Source organism: Protopterus annectens, chromosome 3.part1, assembly GCF_019279795.1.
Source record: "Protopterus annectens isolate FY-2018-M chromosome 3.part1, PAN1.0, whole genome shotgun sequence".
Classification (NCBI taxonomy): Eukaryota; Metazoa; Chordata; order Ceratodontiformes; family Protopteridae; genus Protopterus; species Protopterus annectens.
In genome coordinates, this window is record NC_056732.1 from 721368700 (window position 1) to 721389098 (window position 20399).

At 44.8% G+C, this 20399-nt stretch overlaps 1 protein-coding gene across 5 annotated transcripts in view; it reads right to left on the reverse strand.

Annotated features, from left to right (window-relative positions):
- The window catches only part of CARMIL1 (capping protein regulator and myosin 1 linker 1), a 4434936-nt gene that overhangs the window by 3587777 nt on the left and 826760 nt on the right, over window positions 1-20399 (reverse strand). The window lies entirely within an intron of this gene.

The following is a 20399-nucleotide window of genomic DNA, read 5'->3' on the forward strand; positions in this document are numbered from 1 at the left end:
TCCCCAAGATATCCAAGGCAGACGCCCCCAAAGGAAGGGAACAATTCAAAAACAACAGACTAATCCCCCTCTGATGGGCCCCAGGGATATCTCAGGCCCGAGGTAAGTCCAATGCAGCAGGCAAGTGGGTTGAGCCAGCCAGCAACCCAGGCGGTGTGGGGTTGGGATCACAGCCAAGTTCTGAACCCAGGACGTCAAACTCTCAAGAGTCAGTCAGAAGGACAGGAGACCAGAGGAGGGTGAAAACACCTCTTGATAAGTGGCTAGGGGATGACAGCAGACCCAGTTCCATTTGGACTTTGAGAAAGGTCATCATCATCTGGTCCATATCAAATGGGAGCAAACTCCTAGTGGATCAAGAGGAGACTGAAGAATGGCCAGAGTGTCTGCAGTCCCTAGAAAAGGACCTGCTAGATCTCCTCAGATCCAATAGCTTGGAGGTGGGTGGGGAATTAAGAATAATGGCAGGCTCCAAAGGAGCAGACAGACCCAAAAGCCCGGATGGATCCGAGCGGACAGGCTTTCCCGCCGATAGAGCCAATAAAGTTTTTGGAGCCAAGGGGGATTTCAAACCTGTTGGATCCAAGTACCTCTGAACTTCAGAGGAGCTGGATCCAGCAGGGGGAGCAGAGGCTTTCAGTGCCGATGACCCTAGATCCAATGCCCCCAAGGTTGTACTCTGCAGCACATGGATCCTCTGAATAAAGGTCTCTGTAAGGGATTAGAATTCCATCACCCATAAGGTTAATTTTAGGTTGTTCACCTGTAGGTGTAGCAGAGATCACTTGCTCTGTGTGAGTAGGTCTACACAGTGGGGTAACCTGTGGTGATTGCCCTTGGCTAGAGAATATAAGAGGGGAAAACAATGCTGTCTTGGCAAAAAGGGGTCACCAATTGGATTTTTGGTCTGTCCTTCTGGATTTTTAGGAGAACTTCTTCAATTAGAGTAAAGGGGGGAAGGTGTAAAGGTACATCCCCCCCATGAGAAGGAGAAGGCATCCACTTTCCAAGCTTGTGGATGCGGGTACCTTATGCAGAAGTTGGGCATCTGCTTGTTGAATGGGGAGGCAAACAGGTCTGCTTGGGGAATACTCCACCTGTGTATCAGGTCTAAGAAAACCTCTCTCTGAAGCATCCATTCGTGAGAGGGGGTGGAGTTCTGCTGAGGGTGTCTGCAATAACATGCTCTGCTGAGGGGATATGCTTGGCTGATATGTGGAGCCTGAGAGAAGTGGCTAGGTTCCATATCTGGATGGCCAGGCTGCATAGTGAGTAGGACCTGGTTCCCCCTTGCTTGTTTATGTACCACAGGACAGTCATATTTGTCTGTGATTACTTTTAGGGTTCCTGGCAGGATAGAAGGCTTGAATGTTAGAAGGGCTAACAGAAGTGCCCTTATTTCCTTGATGTTGATGTGGCCCTTTATCCTTAGAGTAGACCATTTTCCTTGTACTGAGAAGTGCAGTTAGTTTGCAACATTGCACCCCAGCCAGATCTGAAACATCTGTGGAGAGCTGTTGTTGTGGGGCTGGAATTTGGAGGTTGGTCCCCAGGTTGGTCTGCACTGCAAAGATCCATTACTGGATCTCCTTTTTTAGGCACAAGAGAAGTGGAGAGTCCAAGGTCCAATAGGTTTTCAAACACCCACTGAATTTTGCACATGTGGAATCCTGCTAAAGGCAGCATGGGTATGAGAGATGCCATGTGGCCTAACACACTCAGGAATTCCTGAGCTGTCAGGGTGTTTTGGGTAAGGATCTGATTGAAGTACAGGCAGAGTTCCTGGATCCTTTGGTCTGGGATGAGGGCTTTCATACAGTCCGTGCAGAGTCTGCACCCCAGGAAAATCAAGTCCTGTGAGGGGATCAGGTGAGATTTTTCTACATTTAGCGTGAACCACAGAAAAGTGAAGGTTTGACACCTGTTGTAAATGAAGTAGGAGTTGGTGGTCTTGAAGGATGAGCGAGTCGTCCAAGTATGGATATATTTGTACACCCTGGGTCATGCAATGAGCAATGAAAGGGGCTAGACACTTTGTAAACACTAGGGGGGTGGAGACACCAAAAGGCAATACAGAGAATTGAAAATGACAGGAGCTTACTGAAAATCTAAAGAATTTCCTGTAATCTGGATGAATGGGGATGTGGAGGGTAGGCGTCCTTTACGTCTAGTGCTACCATGAATGCCTGGGAGGGAATCAGAGCCAAGAGAAGTGGTAAGGTGTTCATTTTGAAACTGGGAACGTGGAGGAAGAAGTTTAGAAATGATAAATCCAGGATAGGTCTCCAAGGACCCTCTTTCCTTGGTACTAGAAACATTCTGGAATAAAAACCTGCGTTTCTTTGAGGGGTGGGCACTGTTTCTATGGAGCCTTGATTTAGAAGTTGAAGGATGATGGCTGGAAACAGGTGGATTTTTTTTTTGGTGGTTGGGGAATACCTTGGAAAGGTGGGAGCATCCACCAAGTCATGTAATATCCTCTCTGTATGATGGAGAGGACCCATTGTTCTGCTGTTATTCTCCACCAGGAGGGATGGGTGAGGGTGAGGCGAAGGGATAAGAGTGTTGCTGGATGTAAGGGGGTGAGTCACAATGAAGGAGGCTGGCTCCGAAAGTGTGTTGTAGAGGAGATGGTGGGAAATCTGGGGGTAGCAATCTTCCTCAGCTGTCTACGTCCCTTTGACAATGAATGAAAAAATTGCCTTCTAACAAAGGAAGGCTTCTGAGGGTATTTCCTACGATATCTAGGAATAGGGGATACCAGAAGGTGTTTGAGGTTCTGTAATTCTTTACCCTTCTCTTGGAGGGATTTGAGCAGCTCACCAGAAGCTTGCCCGAAAAGGGCCTTATTGTCTAATGGTGCATCCAGTAGTTTAGTTTGAACACCCATGTGGGGGGGGGGGGGTGACGCCTTACCCAGGAGTAACGTCGAAGTACTGATCCAGAAGCTACAGCTTTGGATGAAGCTCCCATAGCATCATAACTGCACTTAGAGTGCCTGATCACTTGGGATGCTGTGGAGATGAGTGAATTTAATTATGTTCTGATAGGGGAATCCTGAACCTCAGACAGAAGGGTAGAGGCTTTAGAAATGGTATCTAGAACATACCTTGCCATGTGTGTTTGGGAGTTCAAGGCCCTAAAGTCTAGAGTGGAGGAGGTCTATACCTTTTTTTCTGTCCTGTCCATAAATTTACTATCAGTTGGGTAAAGAGCAGTAGAAGATAGCTGTCTAGATGTTTTATTTGCAGAAACAGTTACAACAGCCGTGTCTGCTGGAGGGTTCCTGAAAAGAAACTGTGCATCCTGTGGGATACTATAAAATCTATCAGGTCATTTAGCTGCTGGAGGTTGAGAGTCAGAAGACTGTGAGGCAGCTAGGAAGGCATCCTGAAAAGCAGGCAGTAAGGGGGGACACAGCTGAGGGAGATGGTTGCTTCATTTGCAAAAGGTCAAAGTACCTTTTCTTGGAGTCTGAAACCTCAGAGGCCTGCCACTTAAAATGTTCCCTCATGAGGGAGATTGTACCCCCAAAGATGAATTCCTCCCCTGGGGATTCAGCAGAAATAGAGTCCTCCTCCTCCGGTGTAATTAATTCCTTGGGGGATTCAATTTGTGTTTCATTGGAGAAGGACTCCTCAGAAGAGGAGTAGTCTTCCTCAGACACATGGAGGGGTGGTTGAGGCGTGAGAATAGGGGGAAGTTGTTGTGTTTGTAAGGCCTGAAAGGCCTTAAACAGACAGAGAATGATTCCCACCCAGGCATCGGTGGAAGCTCGGAGCGCTTGGTTTTTTGCTTCCTTTTCAAGGGAGTTGTAGGAGCAGACAGAAGAGAACCAGATGTCAGCCTAGCATGAATTGGAGGAGCAGGGGCTTCCATAAATGCGAGCCGTGGTTTCCCTGCACCATCAGAATCTGATGGCTGAATTACCTGAGCAGACGTACCTTTGGTTTCCTGCACACAAGCTTCCATTAAGGTTCCCGGGCCTGCTTTGGTAACACCCATCTGAATGGACTCTGGGTCTTCAATCGCCTCTACAGCCTGCTTGGACGCCTAGGATTCTGGCCTAACTTTTTCTGCCTTCTTATCTGGCTTGTCGGATGGGCCTACTCCTCCCTCCATGCCTAATGCCAAGCGCTGGAGTCGTTGGTTATCTAGATATAGCTTCAAAGCCACTAATCGGCTGCGGAGAGTCTTGGGGACTAAACTTACAAACTGGACAGGATTTATGATTGTGGACTTTTCCTAAACAAAAAACACTTATCGTGTGTATCCTTGAGGAATTTGTCTCCCACAAGCACACTTCCATTCCCCAGCTGACATGCAAGTCTAAACAGTAAGCAAATTAAGCAAGAAAACCCCACAGGGCACTTATCTGTAATGGTCAAAAGCAGTCGTCTGGTCTTTAACTATCTGGAATTCAATCATCTGAAGAAAAGCGATGCAGAAGTGGAACTGGCAAACGGGCGTCCGATGATCAGTGTGGCAGAAAAATTCTGATGAGGGTATGTGCAAATGTCACTTTTACACATAACATCAGTTTATGGCCCTGATAAGAGACATCACATGTACCCTCCTGAAACAAAGACTTTGGTATACTGGCCAGACGGTGGCACTGCAAGCAGCAACTCCCTTCTGTTATGAATACTGCAAAAAGAGAATACAAGGACATATATATATATATATATATATATATATATATATATATATATATATAAAAACATGCGCACACACACACACACACACACACACATATATATATATATATATATATATATATATATATATATATATATATATATATATATATATACAGATACGTACACACGCACAAATATGTATGTGTATATACATACATATACATTTAGTAGCAGGGGATGTGGGAGTGCAGGGAAGAATGCCCCTGTGCAAGAAAGTTTTAAGCATCTATGCTCGATATTTTTAAGCTTGATGTAGTGTGTATTAGACCATATGTCTATATAAGAGTTCATCAGCAAACCACAAACACTCCTAAGAGTTAACACAAACAAAGCGATAGGTTTTCATTGAACTGTAAAATGATTGAACATAAAAAAATATGTTTTTTTTTTTTTTTTGCAGATGCCCCCTTGCACCCCCCCCAACACACCTTGCTAACTATATATACTAACTCTTTCATCACACAACAGCAAGGTAAAGGCAAATACCCTTAAACTGCTGCAATGCAATCTAAAGCCAAAGCCTGCTGACAGAAAATCCATTTAACAGAAAGTTCAGTCGCGTGAGCCTTCACTTTTTTTTTTTTCTTTGACAGCAAAAACTGTTCACTCGTGAGCATTCGCTCTTGTCAACTACAACCCTATGTATGGGTCTATTTAAACTAATCTTGTGTACACTTACCATAAATGTAGATGTTGAGTGTATTCACTGTTGCAGTCATCACACTTGGGTTATCCGGCCAGGGGTAGCCCTCAGTCAGCCCGAATACCAGAAGATTAGTATTTCTGCATCAGTTGCTGTCACTTCAGGACTGACGTCAGGTCATCAGTGGTATAAAAACAGGCAGCCGACATGATTACATCAGTTTTTCTTGCCCCAAATGTCAGGAATCCCCCAAATAGGGAGCTAAGTAGGGGTGGAATAACACCACCAGTAAAAAGTAAATACGAATAGCCCTATAAGGAGTGAGGAAGAGAGAGAGAGAGAGAGAGAAACAAGGGGGCTGGAGGGTGGGAAACCAGGACTGAACAGTGAATACACTCGAACATATACATTTATGGTAGGTGTACAAAACTGTACTATGTTCATGTTTCACTGTTGCAGTCATCACACACGGGTTGATTCCCAAAGCTGAAGAATGAGTGGATGCAGTCAAGCAGAGTTGGGGCTGGCTGCAGGACTGCAGTTGCAAAGCTCATCCTGGATTTGGAAAAGACAGGCAGGTGGTAATGCTTGGTGAAGATATGAACAAAACTCCATGTTGCAGCTTACAGAATGTCCCTGGTAGGGACTCCTCTGAGAAAGTCTGCAGACGTTGAAGTTGCCCTAGTGGAATGTGGTCTGAACCCCTGGGGGTGTGGTTTTCTATGGTGGTTGTAACAGAAATGGATACAGTGCGCTATCCATTTGTAGATGGTTTGTTTTGATATGGCCTTGCCTTCTGCCCCTGGTGCAAAGCTGACTAGTAACTGGTCAGATTTCCTAAAGGGCTTAGTCCTATCCAGGTAGAATCTAAGCTGTCTGCGCACATCTAAAGAGTGCAGGATATCCTTTCCCCCTTATTTTGAGGTTTAGGGAAAAAGATGAGCAAATGAATAGATTGGTTGAGAGCCACACTGGACACCACTTTAGGCATGAAAGTTGGGTTAGTCCTGAGGGAGACCCTGTCAGCATGGAAAATGATGAAGGGTTCCACAGCCTTAAGTGCTTGTAGCTCAGACACTCTTCTAGCTGAAGTGATGGCCAAAAGTAAGGCTGTTTTCCAAGAGAGGAATTTTATCTCTGCTGAAGCTGCAGGCTCAAAGGGGGGGGGGTGGTGGTGAGCTTTTCCAATACAAAGTTAAGGTCCCAAGCAAGGGGTAGAGGCTCTTCTTGGAGGATTTAAGTTGTTAGCCCCTCTCAGGAACTGCCCGATTAGAGGGTGTGAGAAGAGAGGTGGCTCAGTCTTGTAATGTACAGAGATGGCAGAGGCATGGATTTTAATGGAAGAGAAGGAAAGGCCCCTGTGAAGTAGGTCTGCTAGGTAATCCAGGATAACAGGTAAGGATGACTGTGTTGGTTCATCTCCTTTAGTCTGGATCCAGGAAGAATACCTTTTCCACTTGTCAGCATAGGATTTTCTAGTAGTGGGTCGTCTGGCTTCACATATAACATCCAGGACCTGCTTGCTTAGGCTGGCCACTGGAGGAGAAGTCAAGGAATAAGCCAGGCTTCCAGGTTCAGGGTGTGCAATTGTGGATGCAAGAACTCTCCCTCCTGCTGAGTCAGGAGAGTTGGAATCCAAGGGAGGTGCCATGAAGACAACGGATACAGACTGCGCAGTAGTGGGTACCAGTGCTGGCATGGCCAGTCTGGGGCAGTCAGGATTGCTCTTGGTCTCTTCTCCCTTATTTTGAGTAGAACTCTGTAATACGAGGAAAGGGGGGGATGCATAGATTGAGAGGTTTGAGAGGGCATCCACTTTCCAGGCTTTGCTGTGAGGTTCCCTGGTGTAGAATTTGCTGAGTTGGTGGTTGTAGGGGGAGGCAAATAGGTCCACCTTCGGGGTACCCCATTTCTGGGTCACAAGGCTGAAGGTGCTGTGGTTTAATTGCCACTCGTGTGGGTCTAGGAGATTTCTGCTGAAGTCTGCCAGAGAGTTTTGGTTGCTTGGCAGGAATTGGGCTTGCAGGTGAATATGCATGGCTGAGGCCATGTTCCAAAGGGTCATGGCTTGCCTGCAGAGTGTGTAAGAGTGGGTTCCCCCTGCTTGTTGATGTACCACATCACTGTGGTGTTGTCGGTTTATATTAGAAGAGGCCCTGGAGAGGGTAGGGATCTGAAAGCTGTTAGAGCATGCTGAACAGATAGCATCTCTTTCTGGTTGATGTGCAGATGAATTTGATTTGGGCTCCAGTGGACCTGAATGCATCTGCTGTCCAGATGTGCACCCCAGGCATAGTCTGATGCATCTGTGATTAGGGTCTGGGTGGCATGGGGTTGTGTAAAGGAAAGTCCCTTGTTGCAGTTGCATGCTGCTGCCCACCAAAGGAACTCTTTCCTTAGACAAGGTATCATAGGTATGATAGTTTCCATATCCTCAGAATGTTGGCACCAAAGACTAAGCACCACTGAAGTTTCCTCATAGGCAGTCTGGTATATGGAATTAGTAGAATGCAGGAGGCCATGAACCCTAGAGCTTGCAGGATTTTCCTTGCGGATAACTGGGTTCTGGTGGCCATTTGAGAGAAGTAGCCCATCAGGTAGGCTTGTTTTTCTGAAGCAAGGAATGCCCATCTGGGATGCTGTGTCCAGGCTTGCTCCCAGGAATACATTTTTTTGACTGGTGACTAGTTTGGATTTATTTTCATTGATAGTGTACCCCAGTGAGGTTAGAAGATCCTTTACAAATGTCAGGTACTGCAACAGCTTTTCCTGACGGTCTGCCTGAATCAGGCAGTCGTCCAAGTTGGGGTAAATTTGAATATTTCTTTGTCTGCAAAAGGCAATGGCTGGAGCCAGGCATTTTGTGAAAACTCTGGGAGCAATGGATAAGCCAAAGGGAAGTGCAGAGAACTGAAAATGCATAAATCCTGCCCTGAAACGTTGATATTTCCTGCAGGAGTCCCTGATTGGGATATGCAGATAGGCCTCCTTGAGGTCTAAGGTGGCTAACCAGGCATCTTTGGACAGCATAGGGAGAAGCTGCTGTAGGGTGAGCATTTTGAATTTTGGTACCCCCAGGAAGGTGTTTAGAATGGACAGATCTAAGATTGGGCGCCAGGTGCCCTCTTTTCTAGTTACCAGGAAAAGTCTTGAATAAAAACCTAAGCCTATCTGTTCTGCAGGAACAGGCTGAATTACCCTTATGGAGAGCAGGGACGGAACTTGGTTTTGTGCCTCTGCCCACTGGTTTAGAGGAAGATCCGGGAACCCTTTTGGGGTTGGCAGCATGTGGAAATAAAATTTGTACCGCAAGGATAATATGTTGAGGACCCATCGATCGTTGGTGATGGGAGGCCCAGTTTTTTGTATGGTAGGCAAGATTTCCTCCTAGGGGCAAGTGCAATTGGGCAGAGGTGAGGGGAGGAGTTAAGAAGTCATTGTGAATTCTTTCCATAAGGGGGTGGCTCAGCACTCCTGTTTTAGAAGTGGAGGTACTCCATTGCTTAGATCTCTACATACCCTGAGACTGTTGTTTGGGGGGGGGGTCTGCGTCCCCTAGGTCTAGTCTGAGGTGGCCTTGAGAGGGCTAGAAAGGACCAATGTTTGGAGGGGCAATGCCTACCGAATCTTGGAGGCTTGTACTTGCAAAAAAACTCTTTTCCTGTCTGCATACACTTAGCTTTTTCTTCCATCTTTTTTAAAACCTCTTCTGCTTTGGTGCCAAAAAGATTGTCTTTGTTCAGAGGTGCGTCCAATAATTTTCATTTGACATGGTCTGGCAAGGTCTGTTCCTTAAACCAGGCATGCCTTCTAAGTACAGAACATGTGACAGCTGCCCTGCAAGATGCTTCTAGAGCATCAAACCCACATTGCAGGGTTTGCTTGCTGACTTGGCTTGCAGAATGGACAAGCTCCTGTAATTTTTTTATTTTCTGCACAATCAGGGAAGGTAGGTAATTTTTGCTTAATAAGTTCCATAGTATGTTGCTGGTATTTCAGCATGTGGAACTGACAATTTAATGCTCTAATGGCAAGAGTTGCATAGGTGTATACTTTTTTACCTCATCTGTCTAAAGCTCGGGAATCCCTGTCCGGGGGGGTGGGATTCTTAGCTGTAGTTGCTTTTATTCATGTAGGTCCTTGGGAGATGACCTCTGGGTCAGCAGTAGGATTCTTGAAAAGAAATTTGTGAGAGTCAGGGACTCTGTAGTAGCGGTCAGGTTTCTTGGGAGCAGAAGATAAAGTATCAGGAGTTAGGCTGGATTCCATAAAGACATCATCCACAACATCTAGAACAGGAGGGATAGCTAAGGGTCTGTGCTGTGGTAAATCTAAAAATTCCCCGAGTCTCTTTTTAGACTGAGGATAATCCTGGCATTCCCAATCACCAAAAGAAAAATCCTCTGGAGGAAAGGCAGAAGGAATGGATTCCTCTGCATCTGAATCCTCATAAGCAGATTAGGGCATGTCTTCAAATCAGAAACTTCAGAGTCATCGGACTCTTGGTCAGATAAGCTGCTGGGGACAAGTCTCTTTTCCTTTTAGCAGGGGAAGGTTGTCTTCCCCTAATCAACACGAGAAGGTCTTCCGCCATTTTAAGCATCTGCGATTGTGGCAAGGAAGTAGGCGCTTGTGTTTGGTTTGTTGGCTTTTTAGGAGTAGCTCATACTCTGGGCCTTAGAAACTTGTTTTAGAAGGCACTGAAGACGCAAAAGAAGTTGGTTTGTGTCGAATATCGGTAGTGCGAAGAACTTCCTCAGAAGCCAGTGCCTGCACAGCGGCTCCGGACACATCCAAGGTAGAGACATCCACAGGTTCTGTTGTCAAAGAAGAGTCTCGCAGCATACTGGACTCCAAATGGGTCTTGGTAGTGGCCTGTGAATCCATTGAAAGCGCTTCAATGAGTACAGGTGAACTGGTGACTAGCTTAATGGAAGCATCATCGGCACTTTAGGACCTGTGCGGTCTTGTCTCTGCCTTTATCCTTACGTTTTTTTGGAAGATAGGTAGTCAAATGGCTTACTGAAGCCAATTAGGAATATCGAGATCAAGAGTGAAATTATTTAGTTACAATAAGGGCCCGATGATGACTAGTTTGAGCGTTAAATAGCAAAACCGGCAGCGAGGGACATAGTGCTCTGGACCAAAACAGGTGACGCAGTAAGAATGGAAATCTCGGTGTAGTATTTGCTTTCCACAAGCAAGACAATTGTTAACTTTTTCTGACATTGGTTAGAGCAAGAAAAAAGTACCCTCAACAGAGTACTTAGCCTTAGAAGACTTCAACTTCAATTTTGGAAAAAAAAGCTCAGGTAGAGGCAGACCGGCACTTGTGCGAAAAGCTTCTGCTTCGGGCTCCTCAGCAAGAAAGACTGATGTAATGGCGTTGGCTGCCTGTTTTTATACCACTAATGACCACATGTCAGTACTGAAGCGACAGCAACTGACACAGAAATACTAAGCCTCTGGTATTCGGGCCGACTGAGGGCTACCCCTGGCAGATTAACCCAAGTGTGATGACTGCAACAGTGAAGCACGAAGAACATATACCTAAACACAAATTATCAACAAATCTAAACTCATATATCAAACTTTTCTTCACAATTTCAAATAATTTCCCCTCAATTCTTCTTACAGTGTCTATATCATGCAATTGTTGAAGTATGCAACTTTTTTTTTAATCAAACATTTTCATCTCTATCTAGATTTCTCAATGTTCTCAGTTAAAATTTTCTCATTAAAAGCCACACACCAAGGCATCTACAAATCATAAGCTATTCTTATAGTTATATTATTACACAATAAGTAATAACTTTTTTTAGTTTCTGTAACAGCTGTACTGATTGAAAAAGCATACTTTCTTCTGCTTTCTACTTCCAGCTGCACGTATTAGGGAACATGGCCTGGAAAAAAGTAGACAATGTCACATTTCTCTGCTAGTACATATTTCATTGTATCAATCAATATCCACTCCTACTTTCCAATGTAAAGTACATTTCAGTCATTTGTGAGCAAACTGTAGCATTACTTCCAATAATCTATGTCTTGGGCATCTTTTTTCTTAGAGAAAGCTTCACATGCATACCATAATGCCAGTTGTCTGTATACAATTGTTAACCTCTTCAAATAATTCAACACTTTCATACCTACAGAAGCGAAGATAGACATGATTACTCTACTCTCTTTTTCATTTATTTTATTTAATTGTTTTTTTTTAACCAGGTTAGTTCTACAATGCTTGTGGTCTCTTTTCTAGGGAGACCTGTGAGGGCATTTATAGTGACTATTGGAAATTTAGCCAGGATATCAAGAAATTCCCCAGCTCCTTTTGGTATGTGTTGTAGAACCTTTTATAAACCATCTCAGCTAGTACTAGCTCAGGCAGATCGGGCTGCTCTTTTGTCTTGGCCTTAACCCATTAAGCTGCGTGCTTAGAGTAGGTCATGGCTACAATATGGATCCCAGAAAACAACAAAGTCTAAAGACTTATCTTCTTTTTGTGAATGACTTAAAACTGTATAGTTCATCAGACAAGGAACTGAAAGCACAACTGCAAGTGGTCAAAACTTTTTCAGATGATATGAGAATGTCATTTGGTCTTGATAAATGTGCAAAAGTAACCTTTAAAGCAGGAAAGTTGTAGCACCAAGAAAACATCCGTTTTCGGACAGGAATGCGACATAAAAACTTGAACAAGATGGAGTGTATAACTTGGGAACTGATGAAGGATCAGCAATAAAACATGAACAAATGCAATAAAACTTAGTATGGAATATTTTAGAAGACTAAAATTAATACTGAAAACAGCGTTGACATCTAGAAATAAAGTTCAAGCTATAAACTGATTTACTCTTTCTGTCCCAATTTACAGTTTTGGAGTGAGTGGCTGGCTCCAAAAGGTGCTGGATCCGTTGGAAAGGAAAAGAAAGATGCTTCATGTTCAACAAATGATTTATAAATATCAGTTTATGCAAAGACTATATATTCCCTATTCTGAAGGTGGTCTGGGCCTCCTCAAAACTGATTACATGTATAGAGCTGCAATCATGGGACTGCATACATATCTGCAGACCTCTCAAGACCCAAACATAAGGAATGTCTTAAAACACGACCAGAATAAGTCCAAGATGACTTCCCTGCTTAGATTAGCAAAAGCGCATTAGTGTCAAATGGGAATGGAAATCAAACTAGAAGTAGATAAAAATCAGCTAGCAAGTGAATATGCCAAAAAAAAAAAAAAAAAAAAAAAGAATACAAGGTGAAGGATCAGATGAGAAGCCAAGAAATGTGGAAAAGCCATAAATACAGTTGCAAGTATAAAAAACTCTGGGGAAAACCTCATGTTGATCAGGATCAAACACAGGAACGGTAAAGGAGAGGTGAATTTAAACCAAAAGATGAAAGGTTAATATTGGCAAATTAAGATAGCGCACTATGTGCATTTTGGTTTACAAAGTCCATTGAACATGTGGGAGAAACAGACTATTGTAGGTTTTGTAAAACAGAATTGGAAACAGTCACATCTTGTTGCTGATTATGATATGCTAATGGCAGAAGGACTGTATATTGAAAGGCATAATAATGTGTCAAGACTGTTTCATTACGATTGTGCAAATATTGAAGTAGCTGAAAAAGATTGGAAACATGAGTTCACAAGCATTATAGAAAATGATCAAGTGTATATCACATGATCACCCACCAACAGTTCAAATAATAGATGTGAGAAAACTAGATATAGCAGTCCAATAAAGAAGACAAATCATTACAACTGCTACATCCAGTGACTGTAGTGCCTTACATTCAGAGACGCACACAAAATCAAAAAATACCAGGATTTGCAGGCAGAAACTATGGCAATGTGGAAGGGGGAATACCCAGACAGTTCTAACAGTAGTAGTAGCAATGGGTCTTACAAAGAAGAATTTACAGTTATACTTGGATATGTTACCAACACATGTAACTCCTTATGAAATGCAATAAGAGTCATTACTGAGCATATCGTGGGTACTGCAAAGAGCACTTCTGGCTAATATCAAAGACTAAAACAAAACTAATTTCATGAATTTTAATTACACTTTGACTTAAGAATGGGGTCCATTCTCATCATGGTATTAGAAACCCAAAAGACTTGGAGAAATTAACAAGCATCTATTTAATGATTCGGCCGACATGGAGATCATCCAGAAGGGCCTAAATGTGACTGATGCATGGTGTCAAAGCCATGGTCTCAAGCTAAAAGCAAAAAAATGCGTACTAATCCCCTTTGGAAAAAAACAGAGTACCCGCAAACTACAACATAGGAGGTAATCCCTTGAAATCTATAGAAGAAATAAGGATCTAGGGACCCAAGTAGATACTCAGCTTTTCTTTGATAACCATGTTGCCAAAGTGGTTAGAAAATCCTTCTATGTGACCCATCTGATCACGAAAGGGTTCGCATCAAGATCTAAGGATGTAATGGTGCCCCTCTACTCTTCACTCATCAGACCCATTATTGAGTACAATGCACAAATTGGAATGTACCTGGCTAGACATCTCCAGCAGCTGGAGAGACCACAGACGTACCTAACCAAGAGGATTACTGGCCTCAAACAGTTGCCCTATGCAGCACGATTGAAAAAGCTAAGACTGTTCTCGGTTGCATACCGCTTTCTCAGAGGCAATCTGTCTAACGTAGAGAGCCATGTCCAACCCAGAATTGTTGAACATGCTCCATCTTAGCAACACCAAATCTACTCGAGCTATACGCTCTAGGGATATAAACCTCAACACAACAATGAATAGAACATGCTGGAGGGACAGATTCCCTTCGCAGAGACTTCCCTTACTATGGAACAGGGTCCCAATCTACATAAGAGAGCCCCTCACTATCACTCTTCAAGAGGAACCTTGATGAGTGGATGGGTAACAAAGATCACACCGGGGATCAAACCATTTGATTTAGTCAACCATTTTAATAGAGCCCCTCTTTTTGGCCATAAAGACTTTTTACTAGGTACACATTACATCTTTTACCTTGCCACTTCTTATTCCTCTGTTTTCCTTACAGTTTCACCTATAAATAAAATAAATGCCTTTGATTCCACTTGCTTCCCTTGTACTACATTTTTTTTATTTCATTCTGGAAAATAAAATCAATCTAATGCAAATTACAGTAACTCCATATATACTAGATTAAGTTTACAACTTCCTTCATTTTTTTCCTCCTTTTCTTTTTCAAATAAAATTTCAGTTGTATCATCTTCAGCAATACTACAACTATTTTGACCAATACATTTGTACCTTATTCTGTTCAGGTGTATTTCAATAACATAAAAATAGAAGTTATGTCCTAACCATAACGTTCCATGTGGAGTGTTCATCTCACCTTTGTTCTTACACATGGGTTCGGAGCCGATCCTCGGCTCTGCCGCTTGCAAGCTCTGCATCGAGAAGAAGCTCGAGACAACCTAATACCCACAATCCCCCTCTGCCTTTACCTCAGATCTAGTTTGCAAGCAAACCAGCAGTCAGAGAGAGAACACATTCATGCCAAAATCACATAGACACAAAAAATACTTATATCTATATATATATATATATATATATATATATATATATATATATATATATATATATATATATATATATACACATATATACATGTACATCATATATACAACAACTGCAGAGCAGAAGCAGAATACCCCAGACCAGGTACCAAACTGAACGTTCTTCCTAAGGGTGGGAGGGTGGGATTGTAAGAACAAAGGCGAGATGAACACTCCACATGGAACGTTATGGTAAGGACATAACTTCTATATGTGATAGTGTTCGATCTCGCCGTTTGTTCTTACACATGGGTAGCGTCCCTAGCTCCATGTTCCTGAGGAACTCACGGAAGGACGTTCTTGAGCACAGTGGAACCAAAGGTTGCCCTGTCCCTAGAAACCTTGTCTACCTTGTAATGAGAAATGAATGTATGTGGTTTAGACCAAGTAGCAGCCGCACAAATAGCGTCTAGTGGTAGGCGAGCTGCATGAGCCAGGGATGTAGACACTGATCTTGTGGAATGTCCTTTGGGTTTGTCTAATAAAGTCTGATTTGAAGAATCATAAACATAGATGATACAATCAGTTAACCATTTAAAAAGAGTTCTTTTAGTAACCGCTAATCCTTTTCTGCTATCAGCAAAGGCTACAAAAAGTTGATCAGATTTTCTGTGATCTTTTGTTCTATCCAAGTAAAATCTCAGTTGTCTGTGGACATCTAATTTGTGTAACATATACTCCATTTTATTGGAGTGATTCTTGAAAAAGGTGGGTAATTCAATGGACTGATTAATATTGTTAATAGAGCAAACTTTGGGAAGAAAGGATGAATTAGTGCGAAGAGAAACTCTGTCAGAGTGAAAGATCAAATAAGGGTGTTTAATGGAGAGAGCCTGAAGCTCAGATACTCGCCTAGCGGATGTAATGGCTACCAAAAAGAGAGTCTTCCACGACAAAAATTTCAATGAACAAGAGGAGGCTGGTTCAAAAGGGGGCAGCATCAACTTAGATAATAACAAGTTTAGACTCCAAGGTGACGTAGGAGATCTAACTGGTGGTCTAATATGAAAAGACCCTTTTAAAAAGGCTTTACAAAGTCTGTGGGGGCCATAACAGGAGCCCCACATTCTTCCACATGAAAATTGGAGATGGCAGCCAATTGAACTCTTAGAGTGGCAGGAGAAGCACCCTGATGGAACAATTCTGTTAAAAACTCTAAAATTTTATTTAAAGGGGCTATGACAGGGTCCAATTGCTGTGTATTTGCCCAGAATACAAAGCGCTTCCATTTACTAGTGTATGTTTTAGTAGTGGAAGCTTTATGAGAAGCCACTAGTATATTCTGAACTGCAGGTGAAAGAAGATCAGACCTGGCTAAGTAGGGAATTGGAGCAGCCAAGCTGCTAGATGGAGGGACAAGAGCGAGGGGTGGGGAGGCCCTGACGAGTGAGTCAATAGATCTGGCTCTGGGTCCAGGATCCAGGGCCCCCGAATGCAGTGTGTCATGAGAAAGGGGAACCAAATTTGACGAGGCCAGAATGGGGCAATGAGGATTATTGTCCTCTGCAGGTTGTTGGCTTTCTGGAGAAACTTTGCAATCATGGGAAATGGAGGAAAGGCGTACAGGAGACCCGGGGGCCAATCGTGAATCAGTGCATCCCTGGGGACTTCCCCTGGAGGGGGTAATAGGGCAAAGTAGCTCCTGCATTTGGCGTTCATTGGAGACGCAAATAGATCGCAGGAAGGCTGGCCCCACTTGCGAAAAATCTTTTTCGCAACTGACTGTTTTAGGGACCACTCGTGCGGCAACAGGATTGCTCTGCTCAGCCTGTCGGCTATGACGTTGGGTGACCCCCGGATGTGCGTTGCTATCAGAAAGCGACCCATGGACTCCGCCCATTGCCAGATTCTCATGGCCTCTCTGCATAGCTGATAGGACTTGGTTCCCCCCTGCTTGTTTATGTACCAGACTACAGACATGTTGTCCGTCTGAACTGCAATAGTCCCTAGAGGAAGAAGGGGAGCAAAGTGTTGCAACGCTAGAAACACTGCCCTCAACTCCAGAACATTGATGTGCAGATTGTACTCTAAATTGGTCCATTCGCCTTGGACTGTCTGTCCCTGAAAGATGCCCCCCCCCACCCTATCAGGGAGGCGTCCGTGGTCACCGTAGCTGTCGGCGTGGGTAGCACAAATGGTCTTCCTCTGGAAAGGTTGCAAGTCTGAAGCCACCAGACTAGGTGTGATTTGCATGTGCTCGTTATAAGAATTTCGTGTGTCAGAGGTAGCTGTTGGAACGACCATTGTGCAAACAGTAGCCTTTGTAGGATTCTCATGTGCAGTCTTCCCAAGGGTATCGCAATAAGAGAAGCTGCCATGAGTCCCAAAACCTTCAGTACCAGTTTTGCTGGGGATTTTCCGGACGACAGAAGAAGACGTATGTGAGTCTGAAGTGAAAGTATCCTCTCTGGAGGAAGCCTTAGAATTAATTGATGTGTATCTAATTCCGCTCCTATGAATAAGATACGCTGTGATGGCTGTAGTAAAGATTTTCCGAAGTTTACGGAAATCCCGACGTGAACACACAGCTGAAGAGTGTAATCTCTGGCCTGTACTAGTTGACGCTGGGTGGTGGCAGAAAGGAGCCAGTCGTCCAGATACGGAAACACCTGGAATCCTAGGCGTCTCAGGTGTGACGCTACCACTGCCATGCATTTGGTGAAGACCCTGGGGGCTGAGGTCAGACCAAAGGGCAGGGCTCGAAACTGAAAGTGACTGGCTCCCAGCCGGAAGCGCAAATGATCCCTGGACGCCCTGGCCATTTTGATGTGGTAGTATGCGTCCTTCAGATCTATTGAGCACATCCAGTCGTCCTTCTGTAAAAATGGAAGGATCGATTGAAGCGTGACCATTCGGAACTTTTCTTTCTTGACGAAGGTATTGAGGTTGCTTAGGTCCAGAATGGGCCTCCAGTCCCCTGTCTTTTTTGGAACTAAAAAGAACCTTGAGTAAGTTCCGAATCCTCTTTGGTCCGCTGGGACTGGTTGGATGACTTTTTTCTAGCAGCTTTGAAATTTCTATAGCTGCTGGTTCTCGCAGATGGGGCGGCACATCTGAGAGTCTTTTCTTTGGAATGGGGTTGGACAGAATTGGTATTTTGTAACCTCTGGTAACAACGCTTTTTACCCAGTTGTCTGTAGTAATGTTTTGCCAGGCCTGAGGGTATAAAGCTAAGCGACCCCCGACTGCCTCCAGAGCAGGACAGTCGGGCCTCCTCTCAGGAGTGCTGGAAAGGTTTACCAGGGAGTGTATCCCTGTCACCTTGATTTTATGGATCTCTGCCGCCAGGGCGGCGTCTTCCACCTCTGCCCCCCCTCTGCCTCTAGAGGGGGCATCACCCTGTGTGCCTGGGAAAGAACCTTGGGGTTTTCAAACCACATTTTTCCACCGCTGCCCTTTGGGGTACGGTCTGGATGGGGTGGAAAACGGACTCGACAGCAGACAGAGTCTTTCCCTCCTGCTCACACCGGTAAGGGTCTCCTTTACTTTGGGGCCAAAGAGAGTGGCACCGTCAAATGGGGCGTTAGTAAAGGAAGACTTGAAGGCTTCCGCAAATGAACATAAGCGCATCCAGGATTGTCTACGAAGAGCAATCGCTGAAGCTGCTGCCCTACTCGAACCTTCGGCTGCGTAAGAGATCAGCCTCATGGACGAGTTTACAATGGATGTAAGGGTATTAAGTTGCGCTGTCACTTTCTCTGAGACAGCAGCATCTGTAGTACCCTGGAGGGTATCTCCCAACTCTTTGACTAGATCCCTTTGTAGCCGAGTAAAGTGAGTCAAATAGTTCAGGGATCGCATAGAAAAAGCCGCTGAACTAAAAATGCGCTTCCCATACCTGTCCATAGTCCTAGAATCTTTATTAGGGGGATGGACAGATGAGGAAGATTCCGACATCTCCTTTTTCGTGGCCGCTGCCACCACCATAGCGTCCACTGGAACTCCTTTTGTCAAATAAGCCTTGTCTTGGGGTGCAGTAATGTATTTATTAGGCTTCCTAGGGACTGGCTCCACTGTGTCAGGAGCCTCCCACGCACTTCGAGCAATCAGCTCCATTAATTCATCGAAGGGTGGAGTGACCCAGGAGGAGGAAGGGCGAGCACCAAATGCCTTCAGCAAAACTGACTCATCCTCAGAAGGGGGGAGGGATTGCCAGTCACCTCTCTGTTTTAGGATCTCCAAGATGTCAGAAAAGGAGACATCTTCTGAAGGTGACTTTGGGGACCCTTCTGACTCATCCAAGTCAGTATCGGATGTCAAAGATTCTTGTGGAGAATCTAAGTGTCTCCTCTTACACAATCTTTTCCTAAGGACTTCTTCGTGGGGAGCATCCGAAGAAGCCTCCGAGGAAGAGGGGGCACCCTCCAGGGGTGGCTGAGACACCGGTGCTCGACGCTTAGATGTAGCCGTGGGTACAGAGGAGGATAACGGTCCTTTATGGGGAGGAGAAGCTGTTTCTGCTGATGTGGTTGTCTGGGTAGACAACACCTTCCTCATGAGGTCGAAAGCCCTCGGGTCCCGAGTCGAGGTATCTCCTGGTTCCGAAGAAATGGGAAGAATCCCCGAAACAGGCACCGAAGGCATCGACCCCGAGGACGGAACCGAGTCGATCCGAGCCGAGGCCCCGAGAGGGAGCGTCGGAACCGAAACATCGGTCCGACTCTCGGTCCCGGAACCAAGGATGGATCTTCGGCTCCGAGACTCCTGTACCGGATCGGACGGAGTCGAGGTGAACGGAGCCGACCGAGAAAAAGACGGTTCTTGCACCGAGGGCTCCACAATCAGCAGCTCAGCTTCTTCCGGCTCCGAAGACTGGACAGGTCTCGGAGGAGGAACAGATGGAGATAGTGGAAGGCCTTCAAGTCTCGACACCAATTGAGAGGAGACCGAGATGAGCTTGGATAAGGCCGTATTCTCCATTAACTTCTGTACCACGCGGTCTACATCGGTGTCGGAGAGTGGTCTGGAAGAACGAGTCGAAGGAATCGAAGACGGAGCCGACCTCAACAGTGTCGGTGGAGGGAGCTCCATCACCGGTTCCAAAACTCGAGGCTCGGAAACTGACAACAGTTGAACACTCGGCCCCGAAGTCTGTGGAACCGGTGATCTAACTTTAGTCGAAGAGCTCGGAGCCGATGACCTGGGCTCTGACGTCTTCGATTCCTTCGAGGATTTGGATGCCTGGTCTGAAGCATCCAGAGCCTCCTGAAAGGTAGGTTTTAATAACCCCCTGTCCATGAGTTTCCTGCGCCTATCTGTCATGACCCTCCCACTGAAAGAGTGACAAATTGAGCAGTCCTCTTGCAGGTGGAGAGGGCCAAGACAGTAGACACATTAACTATGGTTGTCAGTAACTGACATCTTTTGCCCACATTGGCAACGCTTAAAACCAGATTTAGCCTTCTCAGACATCTTACAGTTAAAGCAGATAAAAAATAAAAAGTCAAGTCCAGTAAATAAGTCAAG